The sequence below is a fragment of the Phocoena phocoena genome, chromosome X (assembly GCF_963924675.1).
Source record: "Phocoena phocoena chromosome X, mPhoPho1.1, whole genome shotgun sequence".
In the NCBI taxonomy this organism is placed as follows: Eukaryota; Metazoa; Chordata; class Mammalia; order Artiodactyla; family Phocoenidae; genus Phocoena; species Phocoena phocoena.
In genome coordinates this window covers 67,215,306-67,239,419 of record NC_089240.1, presented here as the reverse complement: position 1 = coordinate 67,239,419, position 24,114 = coordinate 67,215,306, and positions in this window count along the sequence as shown.

Here is a 24,114-nt window from a genome sequence, read left to right as displayed (position 1 = left end):
GTATGAGATTTTGTGTATATAGCTTTGCTTCCACCATTTGTCCTAAGGTTCTATCTGTCTGTTTTTTTTAATGTTTTTTCTTAATAATTATTTTTAATTTAATAACTTTATTATATTTTACTTTATCTTCTTTCTTTCTTTTTTCCTTCCTTCCCTCCTTCCTTCCTTCCTCCCACCGTCCCTCCCTCTCTCTCTCCCTCCCTTCCTCCCTCCATTCTTTCCTTCTTTCCTTCTTCTTTCTTTCTTTCTTTCTTTCTTCCTTCCTTCCTTTCTTTCTTTCTTTCTTTCTTTCTTCCTACTTCTCCTAATTATTTTCTCTCTACTGTTTCTCCCTTTTATTCTGGAGCATGTGGATGAAAGGTTCTTGCTGCTGCAGCCAGGAGTCAGCGCTCTGTTTCTGAGGTGGCAGAGCCAAATTCAAGAAACTGGTCCACAAGAGACGACTCAGCTTCACGTAATATCAAATGGCGAAAATCACCCAGGGATCTCCATCGCAACACCAACACCCAGATTCACTCAACAACCAGCAAGTTACACTGCTGGACACTCTATGCCAAACAACTAGCAAGACAGGAACACAATCACACCCATTAGCAGAGAGGCTGCCTAAAATCATAATAAGTCCACACATACCCCAAAACACACCACCAGACGTGGACTTGCCCACCAGAGAGACAAGATCCAGCCTCATCCTCAAGAACACAGGCAGTAGTCCCCTCCACCAGGAAGCCTAAACAACCCACTGAACCAACCTTACCCACTGGGGACAGACACCAAAAACAACGTGAACTATGAACCTGCAGCCTGCAAAAAGGAGACCCCAAACACAGTAACATAAGCAAAATGAGAAGAGAGAAAATCACACAGCAGATGAAGGAGCAAGATAAAAACACACCAGACCTAACAAATGAAGAGGAAATAGGCAGTCTACCTGAAAAAGAATTCAGAATAATGATAGTAAAGCGTGATCTAAAATCTTGGAAATAGAATAGAGAAAATGCAAGAAACATTTAACAAGGACCTAGAAGAACTAAAGATGAAACAAACAACGATGAACAACACAATAAATAAAGTGAAAAATACTCTAGATGAGATCAATAGCAGAATAACTGAGGTAGAAGAACGGATAAGTGACCTAGAAGATAAAATAGAAGAAATAACTACTGCAGAGCAGAATAAAGAAAAAAGAATGAAAAGAACAGAGGACAGTCTCAGAGGCCTCTGTGAAAACATTAAATGCAACAACATTCGAATTATAGGGGTTGCATAAGAAGTAGAGAAAAATAAGGGGACTGAGAACATATTTGAAGAGATTATAGCTGAAAACTTCCCTAATATGGGAAAGGAAATAATTATTCAAGTCCAAGAAGCACAGAGAGTCCCATACAGGATATATCCAAGGAGAAATATGCCAAGACACATATTAATCAAACTGTCAAAAATTAAATACAAAGAAAGCATATTAAAAGCAGCAAGGGAAAAACAACAAACAAGACACAAGGGAATCCCCATAAGGTTAAGAGCTGATCTTTCAGTAGAAACTCTGCAAGCCAGAAGGGAGTGGCAGGACATATTTAAAGTGATGAAGGAGAGAAACTTGCAACCAAGATTACTCTACTCAGCAAGGATCTCATTCAGATTTGATGGAGAAATTAAAATCTTTACAGACAAGCAAAAGCTGAGACAGTTCAGTGCAACCAAACCAGCTTTACAACAACTGCTAAAGAAAATTCTCTAGGCAAGAAACACAAGAGAAGGAAAAGACCTACAATAACATACCCAAAACAATTTAGGAAGTAAGAATAGGAATGTACATATTGATAATTACAGTAAATGTAAATGGACAAAATGGTCCCACCAAAAGTCACAGATTGGCTGAAATGATACAAAAACAAGATCTGTATATATGTTGTCTACAAGAGGCAAACCTCAGACCTAGAGACACATACAGACTGAAAGTTAGGGGATGAAAAAGATATTCCATGCAAATGGAAACAAAAGAAAGCTGGGGTAACAATTCTCATATCAGAAAAAATAGACTTTAAAATAAAGACTATTAGAAGAGACAAAGAAGTACACTACATAATGATCAAGGGATTGTTCCAAGAAGAAGATATAATTGTCAATATTTATGTACCCAACATAGGAGCACCTCAATACATAAGGCAAATTCTAACAGCCATAAAAGGGGAAATCAACAGTTACACATTCATAGTAGGGGACTCTAAAACCTCACTTTCACCAGTGGACAGATCATCCAAAATGAATATAAATAAGGAAACACAAGCTTTAAATGATACATTAAACAAGATGGCCTTAATTGATATTTATAGGACACTCCATCAAAAAGCAACAGAATACACATTTTCCTGAAGTGCTCATGGAACATTCTCCAGGATAGATCATATATTGGATCACAAATGAAGCCTTGGCAAATTTAAGAAAATTGACATTGTATCAAGTATCTTTTCAGACATCAATGCTATGAGACTAGATAACAATTACAGGAAAAGATCTGCAAAAAAATACAAACACATGGAGGCTAAACAATACACTACTTAATAACAAAGTGATCATTGAAGAAAACAAAGAGGAAATTAAAAAAAAAATACCTAGAAACAATGACAATGTAGCTACAATGACCCAAAACCTATGGGATGCAGCAAAAGCAGTTCTAAGAGGGAAGTTTATAGCAATACAAGCCCACCTTAAGAAACAGGAAACCTCTCGAATAAACAACCTAACCTTGAACCTAAAGCAATTAGCAAAGAGGAACAAAGAAATGCCAAAGTTAGCAGAAGGAAAGAAATCATAAAAATAAGATCAGAAATAAATGAAAAAAAAATGGAGGAAACAATAGCAAAGATCAATAAAACTAAAAGCTGGTTCTTTGAGAAGATAAACAAAATAGATAAACCATTAGCCATACTCATCAAGAAAAAAGGGAGAAGACTCAAATCAATAGAATTAGAAATGAGAAAGGAGAAGTAACCTCTGACACTGCAGAAATACAAAAGATCATGAGAGATTACTACAAGCAACTCTATGCCAATAAAATGGACAATCTGGAAAAAGTGGACAAATACTTAGAAATGCACAACTTGCAAAGACTGAATCAGGAAGAAATAGAAAATATGAACAGACTAATCACAAACACTGAAATTTAAACTGTGATTAAAATCTTCCAACAAACAAAAGCCCAGGAACACATGGCTTCACAGGCAAACTCCATCAAAGATTTAGAGAAGAGCTAACACCTATCCTTGTCAAACTATTCCAAAATATAGCAGAAGGAGGAACACTCCCAAATTCATTCTATGAGGCAACCATCACCTTGATATCAAAACCAGACAAGGATGTCGCAAAGAAAGAAAACTACAGGCCAATATCACTGATGAACATAGATGCAAAAATCCTCAACAAAATACTAGCAAAAAAATCCAACAGCACATTAAAAGGATCATACACATGATCAAGTGAGGTTTATTCCAGGAATGCAAGGATTCTACAATACATGCAAATCAATCAATATGATAAACCATATCACTAAATTCAAGGAGAAAAACCGTATGATCATCTCAATATTTGCAGAGAAAGCTTTTGACAAAATTCAACACCCATGTATGATAAAAAACCAGCAGAAAGTAGGCATAGAGGGAAATTTCCTCAACATAATAAAGGCCATATAAGACAATCCTACAGCCAACATCGTCCTCAATGGTGAAAAACTGAAAGCATTTCCACTAAGATCAGGAACAAGACGAGTTTGACCACTCTCACCACTCTTATTCTACATAGTTTTGGAAGTTTTAGCCACAGCAATCAGAGAAGAAAAGGAAATAAAAGGAATCCAAATCAGAAAAGAAGAAGTAAAGCTGTCACTGTTTGCAGATGACATGATACTATACATAGAGAATCCTAAAGATGCTACCAGAAAACTACTAGAGGTAAACAATGAAATTTTAAAGTAGCAGGATACAAAATTAATGCACAGAAATCTCTGGAATTCCTATACACTAATGAGGACATATCTGAAAGTGAAATCAAGAAAACACTCCCATTTACCACTGCAACAAAAAGAATAAAATATCTAGGAATAAACCTACCTAAGGAGACAAAAGACTTGTATGCAGAAAATTATAAGACACTGATGAAAGAAATTAAAGATGATACAAATAGATGGAGAGATATACCATGTTTTTTGATTGGAAGAATCAACATTGTGAAAATGACTCTACTACCCAAAGCAATCTACAGATTCAATGCAATCCCTATCAAACTACCACTGGCATTTTTCACAGAACTAGAACAAAAAATTTCACAATTTGTCTGGAAACACAAAAGACCTCGAATAGCCAAAGCAATCTTGAGAACGAAAACTGGAGCTGGAGGAATCAGGCTCCCTGGCTTCAGACTGTACTACAATGGTACAGTAATCAAGACAGTATGGTACTGGCACAAAAATGGAAAGATAGGTCAATGGAACAGGATAGAAAGCTCAGAGATAAACCCACACACATATGGAAACCTTATCTCTGATAAAGGTGGCAGGAATGTACAGTGGAGAAAGGACAGCCTCTTCAATAAGTGGTGCTGGGAAAAATGGACAGGTACATGTGAAAGTATGAGATTAGATCACTCCCTAACACCATACACAAAAATAAGTTCAAAATGGATTACAGACCAAAATATAAGGCCAGAAACTATCAAACTTGTAGAGTAAAACATCGGAAGAACACTCTTTGACATAAATTACAGCAAGATATTTTTTGATCCACTTCCTACAGTAATGGAAATAAAAACAAAAATAAACAAATGGGACCTAAGGAAACTTCAAAACTTTTGCACAGCAAAGGAAACCATAAACAAGACCAAAAGACAGCCCTCAGAATGGGAGAAAATATTTGCAAATGAAGCAACTGACAAAGGATTAAACTCCAAAATTTACAAGCAGCTCATGCAGCTCAATGACAGTAAAACAAACAACCCAATCTAAAAATGGGCAGAAGACCTAAATAGACATTTCTTCAAAGAAGATACACAGACTGCCAACAAACACATGAAAGAATGCTCAACATCATTAATCATTAGAGAAATGCAAATCAAAATTACAATGAGATATCATCTTACACCAGTCAGAATGGCCATCATCAAAAAATCTAGAAACAGTAAATGCTGGAGAGGGTGTGAAGAAAAGGGAACACTCTTGCACTGCTGGTGGGAATGTGAATTGGTACACGCACTATGGACAACAGTATGGAGGTCCCTTAAAAATCTACAAATAGAACTACCATATGACCCAGCAATCCCACTACTGGGCATATACCCTGATAAAACTATAATTCAAAAAGGGTCATGTACCAAAATGTTCATTGTGCCTCTATTTACAATAGCCCGGGGATGGAAGCAACCTAAGTACCCATAATCAGATGAATGGATAAAGAAGATGTGGCACATATATACAATGGAATATTACTCAGCCATAAAAAGAAATGAAATTGAGCCATTTGTAATGAGTTGGATAGACCTAGAGTCTGTCATAGAGAGTGAAGTAAGTCAGAAAGAGAAAGACAAATACCGTATGCTAACACATATATATGGAATTTAAGAAAAAATATGTCATGAAAAACTTAGTGGTAAAACAGGAATAAAGACACAGATCTACTAGAGAACGGACTTGAGTATATGGGGAGGGGGAAGGGTGGCTCTGACAAAGCGAAAGAGAGGCATGGACATATATACACCACCAAACGTAAGGTAGATAGCTAATGGGAAGCAGCTGCATAGCACAGGGAGATCAGCTCCGTGCTTTGTGACTGCCTGGAGGGGTGGGATTGGGAGGGTGGGAGGGAGGGAGATGCAAGAGGGAAGAGATATGAGAACATATGTATATGTATGACTGATTCACTTTGTTTTAAAGCAGAAAGTAACACGCCATTGTAAAGCAATTATACCCCAATAAAGATGGTAAAACAATAAATAAATAAATCAGCCATTTCTCCAAAGAGTTCTGTCATCATTAGTAGGAAATATTATGTTGAAACTATGATTTCAGTGCCAGGGGAGTTTCCTGATGCTGGGTGTGTCATTGTTTTTAGTTTTCTGCAAGGGACATAATCAGAAAATATATATATTTTTAATTAAATTGTTTATTTTGAGAAAATTAAGGTTCACATGCTGTGGTAAGAAATTATATAGAGACAGTAAGTGTATCCTTTACCCAGTTTCCTTCTTTCAAATTTGATACAATAATACAACCAGGATAATTACATTGGCATAATCAAGATATAAAACAGTTCTAAAACCACAAAGATCCCTCTTCTTGCCCTTTTACAGACATACTCATCTCCCTACACCCCAACCTCCACTTATCCCTGACACATCAACATCATTAATTTTATCTCCATTTCTTTAACTTTGTCATTTAAATAGAACTATTCTATGGAATTATAAAGTACTTTAATGTTATTTACTGAATTTTCACCCCCAAATTCATATGTTGAAACCCTAATCCACAATGTGACTATACGTACTAATAGGGTCTTTACGGAAGCAGTTAATGTCAATTGAGGTCATAAGGGTAGGACAATAATTTGACAGGACTGGTGTCTTTATTAGAAAAGGAAGAAATACCAGAGCTCTCTCTCAGTTCATGCATAGAGAAAAGGCCATGTAAGTATACAGTCAGTGATGGCTGCCAGCAATCCAGAAGAGAGATCTCACTAGAAACTAATCCTACTAGCACCTTAATCTTGGACTTTCAGTTTCCAGAGCTGTGAAAAAATAAATGTTTGCTGTTTAAGCCGCATTATCTGTGGTATTTTGTTATGGCAGCCCAAACAGACTAATATAGATTTTAGTACCAGATCTAGGGTACTGCTGTAACACATCTAAAAAAAGTGTAGAATTGTCTTTGGAATTGGATGATGGGTAGAAGCTACAAGAGTTTTGAGATGCATGCTAGAAAAAGGCTAGATTGAATTGTAGGGACTGTTAGAAACATGGACATTAAAGTTGATTCTTGTGAAAGTTCAGAGAGAAAAGAGAAATGTAGAGTCTATTATCTTAGAGAATGCGTATATCATCATGAACACTATGTTATTAGATATATAAAAATTAAAGATACTTCTAGTGATATCTCAGACAAAAATAAGAAACATGCTATTGGAAATTGGAGTAAAGGTGATCCTTTTTTAAAAGTGGCAAAGAACTTGGCCAAATTATGTTCTACTCTTTGGGGGAAAGTAGATTTGATTGTGATAAACTTAGAAACTTAGCTGAGGAGATTACTAAGTCAAAGGCTGAAATTTCAGTCTGGGTTTTCCTTATGGCTAATTGTAAAATGTGAGAGGAGAGAAATACAAATAATAAAAAAAAAATATCAAACAAAAGGATTCTAGATTTAAGTATTTGGAAATTTCCCAGCCTATCCATATTGCAAAATAAAAATGAGAAAGTGTGTTCTGGGGAAAGCTCCAACAATATGGCTGGACAATCACTCCATTAAGAGATTACCCATTTTAATCAGACATCTTAGCAGAAGGAAGGATGGGGTAATTGAAATATCTGGCTTCAATATGCTTTATCCTTTAGTAATAAGGAAGAATGACACTGAGGGTGATTCAGAGATCAGTAAGGTAATAAATGTCACCACAGACTTAGAATGCATAGACCCAAGAGGCAGGGCTATTTCTCCTTTAGTTTCAGAGGATGAGGCTACACCCTCTGTTTCAGTGGGTCAGGTGGTATCCAGCCAGACCCTCAGCAGCAGTAACCACACATGGCCAAGGGGGAATGGTCACCACACAGGGTAGAGAAGGTGAGGTCATTACTCCAGTGGGCCTGGGGGACAGAGCATCCAGCAAAGAGGATTGTTATTGAGCCTTAAGATCTAATGGGGGAGAAACCTTCAAGATGGCAGAAGAGTAAGACATGGAGATCACCTTCCTATTCACAAATACATCAGAAATACATCTACATGTGGAACAACTCCTACAGAACACCTACTGAATAATGGAAGAAGACCTCAGATTTCCCCAAAGGCAAGAAACTCCCCACGTACCTGTGTAAGGAAAAAGAAAAAAGAAAAAACGTAGACAAAGGAATAGGTATGGAACCTGAACCTCTGGGAGGGAGCTGTGACGGAAGAAAAGTTTCCACACACTAGGAAGCCCCTTCACTGGCGGAGATGGGGGAGGGGGAAGTTTTGGAGCCACGAAGGAGAACTCAGCAGCAGGGGTGTAGAGGGCAAAGTGGAGAGATTCCTGCACAAAGGATCAGTGCCAACCAGCACTCACCAGCCCAAGAGGCTTGTCTGTTCACCGGCTGGGGCAGGTGAGGGCTGGGAGCTGAGGCTCAGGCTTCAGAGGTAAGATCTCAGGGAGAGGACTGGGGTCGGCTGTGTGAACACAGACTGAAGGGGGCTAGTGTGCCACAGCTAGCTGGGAGGGAGTCAGGAAAAAGTCTGGACATGCCTAAGAGGCAAGAGACAATTGTCTTGGGGGGCGCAAGGAGAAGGGATCAGAGCACCGCCTAAACAAGCTGCACAGACTGGTGCGAGCTGCAGCTATCAGAGCGGACCCCAGAAACAGGCATGAAACACTGAGGCTGCTGCTGCAGCCACCAAGAAGCCTGTGTGCAAGAACAGTTCACTACCCATAACTCCCTCCTGGGAGCCTGTGCAGAGCACCACTGCCAGGGTCATGTAATGCAGGGACAATTTCCCCAGGATAACACAAGGTGCGCCTCAGGCTGTTGCAACTTCACACTGGCCTCTGCCACCGCAGGCTCGCCCCACATTCCATACCCCTCCCTTCCCCAGCCTGAGTGAGCCAGAGTTCCCTAATCAGCTGCTATTTTAATCCCATCCTGTCTGAGCAAAGACGAGATCCCCTCAGGAGACCTGCATCCAGAGGTGGGGCCAAATCTAAAGCTGAAGCCAAGGAGCTGTGCGAAAAGCAGAGAAAGGGAAATTTCTCTCAGCAACCTCAGGAGCAACAGATTAGATCTCCACAATCAACTTGATGTACCCTGCATCTCTGGAATATATGAATAGACAAAGAATCATCCAAAAATTGTGGTGGTGAACTTTGGGAGCAATGATATACATATATATATATATATATATATATATATATATATATATATATATATATATATATTTATCTTTTTCTCTTTTTCAGAGTGTGTATGTGTATGCTTCTTTGTGTGATTTAGTCTGTCTAACTTTGCTTTTACCATTTGTCCTGGGTTCAGTCTGTCTTTTTTTGTTTTTTTGTTTTGGGGATTTTTTTGGTATAGTTTTTAGCACTTGTTATCATTGGTGGATTTATTATTTGGTTTGGTTCTATCCTCTCCCTTTCTTTTTCTTAAATTACTATTTATTTTTAAAAATATTTTTAATGCTTAGTTTTTATTTTAATAACATTATTTTCTTTTTTTCTCCCTTTTCTTCTGAGCCACGTAGCTGAAAGGGTCTTGGTGCTCTCTGGCCAGGTATCAGGTCTGTGCTTCTGAGGTGGGAGAGCCAAGCTCAGAACATTGGTCCACCAGAGACCTCATGGTTCCATGTAATATCAAACAGCAAAAGCTCTCCCAGAGATCTATATCTCAATGCTAAGATCCAGCTCCACTCAATGACCAGCATGCTACCGTACTGGAAAACCTATGCAAAACAACTAGCAAGACAGGAACACAGCACCACCCATTAGAAGAAAGGCTGCCTAAAATCATAAGGTCACAGACACACGAAAACACACCACCGGACATCGTCCTGCCAACCAGAAAGACAAGATCCACCCTCATCCACAAGAACACAGGCACTAGCCCCTCCACCAGGAAGCCTACACAACCCACACACTGAACCAAACTTAGCCACTGCAGGGAGACACCAAAAACAAAGGGAACTACGAACCTGCAGCTTGCAAAAAGGAGACCCCAAACACAGTACGTTAAGCAAAATGAGAAGACAGAAAAACAAAGAGCAGATGAAGGAGCAAGGTAAAAACTCACCAGACCAAACAAATGAAGAGGAAATAGGCAGTCTACCAGAAAAAAAATCACAGTAATGATAATAAATATGATCCAAAACCTTGGAAATAGAAAATATAATAAACATTTAACAAGGATTTAGAAGAACTAAAGAGAAAACAAATAAAGATGAACAACAAAATAAATAAAGTGTGGTTTCCTTGGTGGTGCAGTGGTTGAGACTCCGCCTGCTGATGCAGGAGACATGGGTTCGTGCCCCTGTCTGGGAAGATCCCACATGCTGCAGAGTGGCTGGGCCCATGAGCCGTGGCCGCAGAGCCTGTGCATCCAGAGCCTGTGCTCCGCAACAGTAGGGGCTGCAGCAGTGAGAGGCCTGCATATCACAAAATAAATAAAAAAAGAAATGAAATGAAAAATTCTCTAGAAGGAATCAATAGCAGAATAACTGAGGCAGAAGAACGGATAAGTGACCTGGACAATAAAATAGGGGAACTAACTACTCCAGAGAAGAATAAAGAATAAAGAATGAAAAGAATTGAGGACAGTCTCAGAGACCTCTGGGACAACATTAAACACACCAGCATTTGAATTACAGAGGTCCCAGAATAAGAAGAGAAAAAGAAAGGGACTCAGAAACTATTTGAAGAGATTTTAGTTGATAACTTCCCTAATATGGGAAAGGAAATAGTTAATCAAGCCCAGGGAGCACAGTGAGTTCCATACAGGATAAAGGCAAGGAGAAACCCGCCAACACACATATCAGTCAAATTATCAAAAATTAAATTCATAGAAAAAATATTAAAAGCAGCAAGGGAAATAAAACAAATAACATACAAGGGATTCCCATTGGGTTAACAGCTGATCTCTCAGAAGAAACTCTTCAGGCCAGAGCAGAGTGGCAGGACATATTTAAAGTGATGAAATGGAAAAACCTGCAACTACAATTACTCTACCCAGCAAGGACCTCATTCAGATTTGATGGAGAAATTAAAATCTTTACAGACAAGCAAAAGCTAAGAGAATTCAGCACCACCAAACCAGCTTTACAACAAATGCTAAAGGAACTTCTCTAGGCAGGAAACACAAGAGAAGGAAAAGACCTACAATAGCAAACCCAAAGCAATTAAGAAAATGGTAACAGGAACATGCATATCGATAATTACCTTAAATGTAAATGGATTAAATGCTCCAACCAAAAGACATAGACTGCCTGAATGGATATAAAAACAAGGCCCATATATATGCTGTCTACAATAGACCCACTTCAGACCTAGGGACACATACAGACTGAAAGTGAGGGGATGGAAAAAGATATTCCATTCAAATGGAAATCAAAAGAAGGGTGGAGTAGCAATTCTCATATCAGACAAAATAGACGTTTTGTCTATTTGTCAAAAAAAAAAAAAAAAAAAAGACTATTACAAGAGACAAAGAAGGACACTACCTATTGATCAAGGGATCAATCCAAGAAGAAGATATAACAATTGTAAGTATTTATGCACCCAACATAGGAGCACCTCAATACATAAGGCAAATACTAACAGCCATAAAAGAGGAAATCAACAGTAACAAAATCATAGGAGGGGACTTTAACACCCCAGTTTTACCAATGGACAGATCATCCAAAATGAAAATAAATAAGGAAACACAAGCTTTAAAGGATACATTAAAAAAGATGGCATTAATTTATATTTACAGGACAATCCATCCAAAAACAACAGGATACACTTTCTTCTGAAGTGCTCATGGAACATTCTCCAGAATAGATTATATCTTGGGTCACAACTCAAGCCTTGGAAAGTTTAAGAAAATTGAAATTGTATCAAGTATCTTTCCCAACCACAATGCTATGAGACTAGATATCAATTAAAAGAAAAGACCTGTAAAAAATACAAACACATGGAGGCTAAACAATACACTACTTAAAAACCAAGAGATCAATGAAGATATCAAAGAGCAAATCCAAAAATACCTAGAAACAAATGAAAATGAAAACAGGATGATCCAAAACCTATGGGATGCAGCAAAAGCATTTCTAAGAGGGAAGTTTATAGCAATATATTCCTACCTCAAGAAGCAAGAAACATCTCAAATAAACAACCTAAACTTACACCTAAAGTAATTAGAGAAAGAAAAACAAAAGAACCCCAAAGGCAGCAGAAGTAAAGAAATCATAAAGATCAGATCAGACAGAAATGAAAAAGAAATGAAGAAAACAATAGCAAAGATCAATAAAACTAAAAGCTGGTTCTTTGAGAAGATAAACAAAACTGACAAACCAGACTGAACAAGAAAAAAAGGGGAGAATACTCAAATCAATAGAATTAGATATGAAAAAGGAGAAGTAACAACTGACACTGCAGAAATACAAAGGATTATGAGAGATTACTACAAGCAGCCATATTCCAATAAAATGGACAACCTGGAAGAAATGGGAAAATTCTTAGAAAAGTGCAACCATCAGAGACAGAACCAGGAAGAAATAGAAAATGTAAACAGACTAATCACAAGCACTGAAATTGAGACTGTGATTAAAAATCTTCCAACATACAAAAGCGCAGGACCAGATATCTTCACAGGTGAATTCTATCAAACATTTAGAAAAGAGCTAACACTTACCCTTCTCAAACTCTTCCAAAATATAGCAGAGGGAGGCAGACGCCCAAACTCATTCTGTGAGACTGCCATCACCCTGATACCAAAAGCAGACAAAGATGTCACAAAGAAAGAAAACTACAGGCCAATAACACTGATGAACATAAATACAAAGCTCCTCACAAAATACTAGGAAACAGAATCTAAAAGCACATTAGAATGATCATAAACAATTATCATTTGGGTTTTATCCCCAGAGTGCAAGGATTCCTCAATATATGCAAATCATTCAATGTGATACACCATATTAACAAGTTGAAGGAGAAAAACCATATGATTATCTCAATAGATGCAGAAAAATCTTTTGACAAAATTCAATACCTATTTGTGATAAAAGCCCTCCAGAAAGTAGGCATAGAGGAAACTTACCTCAAAACAGTAAAGACCATATATGACAAACCCACAGCCAACATCGTCCTCAATGGTGAAAAACTGAAACCTTTTCCACTAAGATCAAGAAGAAGACAAGGTTGCCCACACTCACCACTATTATTCAACATAGTTATGGTAGTTTTAGCCACAGCAATCAGAGAAGAAAAAGAAATAAAAGGAATCCAAATCAGAAAAGATGTAAAGCTGTCACTGTTTGCAGATGACATGGTACTATACATAGAGAATCCTAAAGACTATCAGAAAACTACTAGAACTAATCAATGAATTTGTAAATTAGCAGGATACAAAATTAATGCACAGAAATCTCTTACATTCCTATATGCTAATGATGAAATATATGAAAGAGAAATTAAGGAAATACTCCCATTTACCATTGTAAGAAAAAGAGTAAGTTCTAATGGGATTTGACCTGTTAGGTTTTGGACTAGGTTGGGACCCATCACCCTTAAGTGGTTTTCAATTTCATTTTTTGGAATGAGAATGTATATCCTATTCCTGTCCCACCATTGTATTTTGGAGCACATTTCTTCTCTGGTTTCACAGGGCCACAGCTGGAGAGAATTTGCCTCAGAATAAATTATACATTGAATCTCACCCATACCTGATTTACATGATATATAGAAGAGACTTTGAACATGAAATTAGTGCTGAAATGGGTAAAGGATTTTCGGGGCTGTTGGAATGGAGTGAATGTATTTCACATGAGAATAGGACCCAAAGTCTGTGGAGTCAGAGGGCAGACTATTATGGACTGACTTATGTTCTTTCAAAATTTGTATGTTGAAATCTCAACCCCTAATGTGACAGTATTTGGAGATAGGGCCTTTCATGAAGTAATTCTCTTTAAATGAGGGTGGGTCCGTAATTCTGTAAGATGGTGCTCTTATAAGAAGAGGAATAAACACCAGAGATTGCTCTCTTTCTCCACGTGCACACAGAGGAAAGGCCATGGGAAGTCCAGGGGGAATGTGACACTCTACTTTCCAAAAAGAGAATTCTTTACAGAAACCACCCCTGCTAACATCCTGATCTTGGACTTAAAATCTCCAGAAATGTGAAAAAGTAAGTGTTTTTTGTTTAAGCCGCCCAGTTTGTGATATTTTGCTATGGCAGTCCATGCAGAATAATACAGTGACCTTTTGAGAATGAGTTTTTTTCACTCAATATAATTCCATGGAGATTGATTCAAACTCTTGCATGTATCAATAGATTGGTCCTTTTTATTGCAGAGAATATTCTATGTTATAAGTGTGCTATGTTTACTTTAATCATTCACACTTTGAAAGATATGTGTCATTTCCAGGTTGTGGCTTTTGTGAACAAACTTGTAATCATTTATGGAGAGGTTTTGTGGGAACATACATTTTTAATACGCTGGGATAAATCTCCAAATAGTTCAATTGTTTACTCATATGACAACTGCAATTTTAGTTTTAAGAGAAACCGCTAAAATATTTTGCAGAGTGGATGTAAAATTTATAATCCCACCAAGGATGCCTGAGTTGTCACTGGGTTTTTTTTCTCCCACATTTACTGAAGTATTAGTGACAAATAGAAATTGTACATATTTAAGGTGTAAAACATGATGTTTTGATAAACATATACATTATAAAATGATTACCGTCATAAGGTTAGTTTACACTTTCATCATCTCACATAATTAACACTTTTGTGATAAGAACATTTAAGTTCTTTCAAGTCTATAATACCATACTGTTAGCTATAGTCATGATGCTGTATATTAAATTCCCATAGTATATTCATCTTATAACTGGAAGTTTGTGTCTTTTGACCAACACCCCTACCCCATTTTCCCCACTCCCCTTAGTCCGTGGTAACCACCAATCTACTCTGTTTTTCTGAGTTCAGTTTATTTAGATCCCACATATAAGTGAAATCATATTTCACTTCTGTTTATGGTTTATTTCACTTAGCATAATGTCCTCCAAGTTCATCCATATTTTTACAAATGGCAGGACATTTATATATATATATATATATATATATATATATATATATAAAACATTTTCTCCATACATTCATTCATCTAGGTTCAATTAGTGTTGTTCGCATATCTTGGCTACTATGAATAATGCTGCAATGAACAAAAAGGTGCAGATATCTCGTTGAGACTATACCCAAAAGTGCGATCAGTGGCTCATATGGTAGTACTACTTTTTAACTTTTTTTATGAACCTTGATATTGTTTTCCATAGCAGTTATACCAATTTACATTCCTACCAATATTTCACAAGTTTCTCTCTTTTCCCTTGGCAACACTTGTTATCCTTCTACTTTTTGGTAATAGATATCCTAATAGATGTGAGATGACATTTTATTGGGACTGTTATTTGCATTTCTCTGATGATTTGTGATTTTGAGCATTTTTCCATATACCTGTTGGCTATTTGTATGCCTTATTTTGAGAAATGTTTATTCAGGTCATTTGCATATTTTTAATTGGGTTATTTGTTTTTTCCTATTGATTATATAAAATCTTAATGTATTTTGGATTTTAACCTCTTATTGGATATATGATCTACAAATATTTTCTCCCATTCCAAGGGTTGCTTTTTCATTTACTTGATTGTTTCCTTTTCTGGGAAGAAACTTTCTAGTTTGAAATAGTCCCACTTTAGTTTTGCTTTGGTAGTCTGAGCTTTTGGTGTCAAATCCAAAAAACTCATTGTCAAGATCAATGTCAAGGAGCTTTCCCCTGATGTCTTCTCCTAGGATTTTCATGATTTTATGTCTTATATTTAAGTATTTAATCAATTTTGAGTTTAGTTTTATGTATAGTGTAAGATAGGAGTCCAGTTCTGGTTGTTTTGTATGTAGATGTCAGTTTTCCCAACACCATTTATTGGAAAGACTGTCCTTTATCCATTGTGTGTTCTTGATGTCTTTGTCAAAGATTAGTTGTTTGTTTATGTGTGGGTTTATTTCTGGGCTCTGTATTCTATTTCATTGTTCTACATGTCTGTTTTCAACACAACACCATACTCTTTTGATTATTATAGCTTGGATATATTATTCAAAAACAAGAATCATTTAATGCCTCCAGCCTTGTTCTCCTTATTCAGAATTGCTTCAGCTATTTCGAGTCTTTTTTGGTTCCACATGAATTTTATAACTGTTCTTTCTATTTCTGTGAAAAATGCCATTGGAATTTTAATAGGGATTGCTTTGAATCTGTAGATTGCTTTGTGAACTGTGGACATTTTAATAACATTAATTATTCCAATCCATAAGAGCAGAATATATTTCCATTTATTTGTGTGTTTCCAATTTTGTTCATCAATGTTTTATAGCCTTTACTGTACAAATCTTTCACCCCTTTGTTCAAATTTTATCTAACTGTTATATTCTTTTTGATGCTATGGTAAATGGGATTGTTTTCTTACTGTCTTTTGGAATAGTTTGTTGTTAGTGTATAGAAATGAAACTGAGTTTTGTATGTTGATTTTGTATCTTGCAACTTTCCTGAATTGGTTTATTTATTTTAATACTTATTTGGTGAAGGTTTTTTTTCTTTTTATATATAAGATAATGTCATCTGAAAACACTGGCAATTTTACTTCTTCTCTGATTTGGAGGATCTTTCTTTCTTTCTTTTTTTTTTTTTTTTTGCTGAATTGCTCTGGCTAGAACTTCTGTATTATGAGGAATAGAAGTGGTGAGAGTGGACATCCTTGTCTTGTTCCTAATCTTAAAGAAAGAGCTTTCAGCTTTTCACCATTGAGTATGATGATAGCTGTGGGCTTGTCATATATGACTTTTATTATGCTAATGAACACTCCTTCTATACCAAATTTGTTCAGAAATTTTATCACAAAAGCATGTTAAATTTTGTCAAATTCTTTTTCTGCATCTATTGTGATAATCATATGTTTTTTATCCTTCCTTGTATTTAAGTAATGTTATACAATTATTGATTTGAGTATATTGAACCATCCTTTCATCCCAGGGATAAATCCTTCTTGACCATGCTGTATGATCCTGTCAATGTTCTGTTGAGTTGTGGTTGCTGTTATTTTGAGGGATATCTCCATCTATGTTCATCAGGGAAATAGGCCTGTAATTTTCTTTTCTTATAGTGCCCTTGTCTGACTTTGGTATCAAGGTAATGTTGTCCTAGTTTAATGAGTTTGGAAGAATTATGTCCTCATCAATTTTCTGGAAAAGTTTGAGAAGGATTGGTATTAATTCTAAATGTTTGGTAGAATTTCACCAGTAAGGCCATCTGGTCTTAGGCTTTTCCCTGTTGGGAGATTTTTGATAATAATAATCCTTTTCATTATTGATCTAATCAGGTTTTCTATTTCTTCTTGATTCAGGTTTGATAGATTATATGTTTCTAGGAATTTACTCATTTTTTCTAGGTTAGCCAACTTGTTGGCAAAGTATGTCTATAGTAGTCTCTTATAATCTTTTATATTTCTGTTGTATCAGTTGTAATGTCTCCTCTTGCATTTCTAATTTCATTTTTTGAGTATTATTTCTTTTTTTAGTTAGTTTTGTTAAGGGTTTGCCAATTTTGTATATATTTTTAAAAAAGTCAAGTCTTAGTTTTGTTGATATTTAAAATTCTGTTTTGTTTATTTCTTCTCTAATCTTTGTCATTTTCTTCATTCTGCTAACTTTGGCCTCATTTTGTTCTTCTTTTTATAATTTCTTGAGTAAATTTAGGTTGTTTGTGATCATTCTTTTTTAATTTTAATATTTATTACTGTAAATTTCTCTCTTAGTACTGCTTTTGATGCAACTCATATGTTTTGATATGCTGTAATTTTGTTTTTGTTTGTTTTGATATATATTCTATGTTCACTTTTGATTTATTCTTTGATCCAATGTTTTTTCAAGACTGTGTTGTTTAATTTCAAAATATTTGTGAATTTTTACAGTTTTCATTTTATGATGGATTTTTTATTTAATTCCATTTTGGTCAGACAAGATACATAGTAAGATTTAAGTTGAGGCTTGTCTTTTAACTTAACATATGTATAATCTATTTTGTAGAACATTCTGTGACCACATTAGAAAAGTGTATATTCTTCTGCTTTAGTTTGCAATGTTCTCTGTATGTCTGCTAGGTGCATTTGGTCTATTATGCTGTTCAAGTCTATTGTTTCTTTATTGATTTTCTGTCTGGATGATCTATTCATTATTGAAAATGGGGTTTTGAAATCTTCTACTATTATTTTATTGCCATATATTTCTCCCTTCAGATCTGTTAACATTAGCTTATATGTCTAGGTGCTCAGATATTGGATCACATATATTTTTAATTGTTATAACTTTCTGATGCATTGACAGTTTATCAATATACAATAACCTTCCTCATTTCTTGTCATTTTTTAACTTAAATTTTATTTTGTTTATTGTAAATATATTCACTCCTACTTTCTTTTGGTTATTATCTGCATGGAATATTTTCCCATTCCTCTCATTTTCAGACTGTGTGTGTTCTTAATTCTAATCTGAGTCTCCTATAAACCACATATGGTTGGAATTTTTTAATTTAAATTTTGATTGGAGTATAGTTGATTCACAATGTTGTGTTAGTTTCAGGTGTACAGCAAAGTGAATCAGTTATACATACACATATATCCACTCTTTGTTAGATTCTTTTCCCATACAGATCATTACAGAGTATTGAGTAGATTTCCCTGTCCTATACAGTGATCTTTATCAGTTATCTATTTTATACATAGTAGTTTGTATATGTAACTCACAGTCTCCCAACTTATCCTTGCTCCCCTTACCCCTGGTAGCCATAAGTTTGTTTTCTACATCTGTACCTCTGTTTCTGTAGATAAGTTCATTTGTACCTTTTTTTTAGATTCCATATATAAACAGTATCATATGATATTTGCCGTTCTCTGTCTGACTTATTTCACTCAGTATAACAATTTCTAAGTCCATTCATGTTGCTGCAAAAGGCATTATTTCATTTTTTTATATGGCTGAGTAATATTCCATTGTATATATGTACAACGTTTTCTTTATCCACTCCTCTGTTGAAGGACATTTAGGTTGCTTCCATTTCCTGGCTATTGTAAATAGTGCTACAATGAACATTGGGGTGCATGTACCTTTTCTAATTATGATTTTCTCTGGATAAATGACCAGGAATGGAATTGCTGGATCATATGGTAGCTCTACTTTTAGCTTTTTAAGGAACCTCCATAATGTTCTCCACAGTGGTTCTATCAAATTAAATTCGCACCAACAGTGTAAAATAGTTCCATTTTCTCCATACCCTCTCCAACATGTATTGTTTGTAGACTTTTTGATGATGGCCTTTCTGACAAGTGTTAGGTGATACTTCATTGTAGTTTTGATTTGCATTTCTCTAATAATAGTGATGTTGAGCATCTTTTCATGTGTTTGTTTGCCATCTGTATGTCTTCTTTTGAGAAACGTCTATTTAGGTCTTCCACCCATTTTTTGATTTTTTTTTTTTTTGATATTGAGCTGCATGATCTGTTTGTGTATTTTGAAGATTAATCCTTTGTCATTTGCTTCATTTGCAAATATTTTCTCCATTCTGAGGGTTGTATTTTTGTCTTGTTTATGGTGTCCTTTGCTGTGCAGAAGCTTTTAAGTTTAGTTAGGTCCCATTTTTAATTTTTGTTTTTATTTTCATTACTTTAGGAGGTGGGTCAAAAAATATTTTGCTGCCATGTATCTCAAAGAGTGTTCTGCCTTGTTTTCCTCTAAGAGTATTATAGTATCTGGTCTTACATTTAGGTTTTTAATACATGTTAAGTTTCTTTTTGTGTATGATGTTAGGGAGTGTTCTAATTTCATCCTTTTACATGTAGCTGTCCAATTTTCCCAGCACCATTTATTGAAGAGACTGTCTTTTCTCCACTGTATTTTCTTGACTCTTTTGTCATACATTAGAAGATGATAGGTGAGTGGGTTTATTCCTGGACTTTGTATCCTGTTCCATTGATCTATATTTTTGTTTTTGTGCCAATACCATAATCCTTTGATAACTGTAGCTTTGTAGAATAGTCTAAAGTCAGGGAATCTGATTCCTCCAGCTCCACTTTTCTTACTCAAGATTGCTTTGGCTATTCGTGGCCTTTTGTGTTTCCATACAAATTGTAAAAATTTTGTTCTAATTCTGTGAAAATTGCCATTGGTAATTTGAGATTGCATTGAATCTGTAGATTGCTTTGGGTAGTATAGTCATTTTAACAATATTGATTCTTCCAGTCCAAGAACATGGTATATCTCTCCATCTGTGTCATCTTTGATTTCTTTCATCAGCATCATATAGTTTTCAGGGTACAGGTCTTTTGCCTTCTTAGGTAGGTTTTTTCTTAGGTATTTTATTATTTTTGATGCAGTGGTAAAGGGGAATGTTTCCTTAATTTACTTTTCTGATCTTTCATTGTTAGTGTATAGGAATGTAAGAGATCTCTATGTATTAATTTTGTATCCTGCAACTTTACCAAATTCATTAATGAGCTCTAGTAGTTTTCTGGTAGCATCTTTAGGATTTTGTATGTAGAGCATCATGTCATCTGCAAACAGTGACAGCTTTACTTCTTTCCCAATTTGGATTCCTTTTATTTCTTTTTCTTCTTTGATTGTCATGGCTAGGACTTCCAAAACTATGTTGAATGAGAGTGGCAGCATGGACATCCTTGTCTTAGTCCTGATTTTAGAGGAAACGTTTTCAATTTTTCATGATTGAGAATGATGTTTGCTGTGGGTTTGTCATATAATGGTTGAAAATTTTAAAAATTCATTTAGCCACTCCATGTCTTTCGATTGAGGCATTCAATTTATTTTTATTTAAAGTAATTAATGATTAGGACTTACTATTGCCATTTTGTTACTTGATTACTGACTGTTTTATCATTCCTTTTCCCCTCTTTTACTCTCTTGCTCTCTTTATTTGTCACCTGTTCTACATAGGCAATGCAATCCCTATCAAAATCCTAGTGGTATTTTTAACAACAATATAAAAAGAAATTCTAAAATTTATATGGAAATGCAAAACACCAGAAAGAGCAAAAACAATCTTGATAGAGAAGAACAAAGTTGGAGGAAACAACACACTTGCTAATTTAAAAATATATTACAAACCTCGAATAATAAAAACTGTAAGTCATAGACATAAAAACAGAATTTAGACCAAAGATACAATTTGAGAGCCCAGAAATAATCCTACGTATAAACAGACAACTGAATTTTGGCAAGGCTACCAAGAATACACAATGGGGAAAGGAATGTTTCTTCAACAAATAGTGTTAAGAGTGTTGGGAATTCACATGCAGAAAGAAAGAAAGAAAGAAAGAAAGAAAGAAATTTGACCCTTATATTACACCATATACAAAAATTTTCTCAAAATTGATTAAAGATTTAAAACTATGATCTAGAAGTCTAAAATTCCTAAACAAAAACATGGAGCAAAATCTTCATGACATTGATATTTGCAGTGCTTTCCTGGGTATGAAACCAAAAACACAAGCAACAAAATACAACTTAGACAATTAAGATTGCATCAATGTAAACATTTTCTGCACAGAATAGGAAATAATTAATAGATTGGAAAAGTAAATTATCAGATGACATTTCTCCCATTGCAAATTATGTATTTGAAAAGGATTAATATCCAGTGTCTAAAGAACTTCTACCAGTCAAAGTAAAAACCAAATAATCTGATTAAAACTAGACTAATGACTTGAATATTAATTTCTCCAAGGAAGACATAAAAATAGCCAGCATATATATGAAGATGCCCAATATCACTAATCATTATTGAAATGGAAATCAAAGCAACAATGAGATATCATCTCACATCTACTAGTATGACTTATGTCAAAGTCAAACTGAATGTTGAGGTGTCTCTGGCAATTTCTTAAAATAAGACAACAGTGAAGTTTGTCTCATCAACTGACTCTTCCTTTTATAAAAAAATTTCTGTGTATCATGCAATGCAGTTTGATAGCATTTTACTCACAGTGGAATGTCTTTCAAATTTGGAGTCAATGCTCTCAAACCCTGCCACTGCTTTACCAACTATGTTTATTCAATATTCCAAATACTTTGTTGTCATCTCAACCATATTCACAGCATCTTCAAGAGAATTAGATTCCATCTCAATAAACCACTTTTTTGCTTATCCATAAGAAACAACTCCTCGTCCATTAAAGATTTATCATGAGATTTTAGCAATTTAGTCACATCTTCAGGCTCCACTTATAATTCTAGTTATTTTTCCATTTCCACCACATCTGGAGTCACTTCCTCTACTGAAGTCTTGAATGACTTAATATCATCTATTATGCTTGGAATTGACTTTTTCCAAACTCCTGTTAATGTTGATATGTTGGCTTTTCCCATGAATTACAATTTTTCTTAATGGCATCTAGAATAGTGAGTCCTTTCCAGAAGGCTTTTAACTTACTTTGCCCAGATTCATCTGAGGAATCACTATGTTTGGCAGCTATATCCTTAGAAAATGTATTTCTTAAATAATAGGAAAGTCAAATGACTTGAAATGAGAATAAGCCAAAATTACACATTGCAACATTAATCTCCCTGCACATCTCCATCGCAGCTTGTGAGATACCAGGTGTATTTTCAATGAACAGTAATATTTTGAAAGGAATCTTTTTTTCTGACCAGTAGGTCTCAGCAGTGAGCTTAAAATGTTCAGTAAACCATATTGTAAACAGATGTACAATCATCCAGGCTTTGTTGTTCTGTTTATAGAGCCCATGCAGAGTAGATTTAACATAATTTTTAAGGTTCCTAGGATTTTCGGAATGGTAAATGAGCATTGGCTTCAACTTAAATTCACCAGCTGTGTTACCCTCTCACAAGAGAGTCAGCCTGTCCTTTGAAGGTTTGAGGTCAGACATTGTCTTCTCCTCTCTAGCTATGAAAGTACTAGATGCCATCTTCTTCCAATAGAAAGATGTTTCATCTACATTGAAATCTATCATTTAGTGTAGTCACCTTCATTAGATATCTTAGCTAGATCTTCTGGATAACTTTTGCAGCTTCTACATCAGCACTTACACTTTGATGTTATCAAGATGGCTTCTTCCCTTAAACCTCATGAACCAACACCTGCTAGCTTTAAACTTTTCTTCTGCATCTTCAGCCTTCTCTTCTTCATTGAAGAGAGTTAGAACCTTGCTCTGGATTAGGATGTGGCATAAAGGAATGCTGTGGCTGGTTTCATCTTTTATCCAGACCACTCAAACTTTATCCATATCAGCAATAAGGCACTTTCACTCTCTTATCATTGTGTGTTCACTGGAGTAGTACTTTTAAATTCATTTATGAAGTCTTCCTTTGCATTCACAATTTGGTTGTGCATTCACAACTTGTCCATTTGGTACAAGAGGCCTAGCTTTCAGCCTATCTCTACTTTTGACATGCCATCCTCACTAAGCTTAATCGTTTCTATAGTTTGATTTAAAGGGAGAGTCTTGCAACTCTTCCTTTAACTTGAACACTTAAGGGTCATTGTAAGATTATTAATTGGCCTAATTTCAATATTATGGTGTCTCAAGGAATAGGGAGGGAGAGAGATGGGGGACTGGTTGGTTGGTGGAGCAGCCAGAACTCACACCACATTTAAGTTCACTGTCTTGTATGAGCACAGTTTGTGGTGGCCCAAAATAATTACAATAGTAACATCAAAGATCACTGATCACAAATCATCATAAATATAATAATAATAAAAGTTTAAATTATTGTGAGAATTACCAAAATTTCACCCAGAGACATGAAGTGAGCAAATGTTGCTGGGGAAATCATGGTGATAAATTTTCTTGATGCAGGGTTGCCACAGACCTTCTATTTGTAAAAAGCACAGTATCCCCTAAGAACAATAATACAAAGCACAGACAAACAAGATATGCCTTTATAGTTTTGCTCAATGCTATATTTTCTCACTGATCTTTTATCTGATCGTTCTACCCATTATTGAAATTGGAGTACTGAAATTCCTAATTCTTAATGTAGAACAGTCTATTTCTCCCTTCAGTTCTGTCAATGTTTGCTTCATAAATTTTGGAGTTCTGATGTTGGTGCATATAT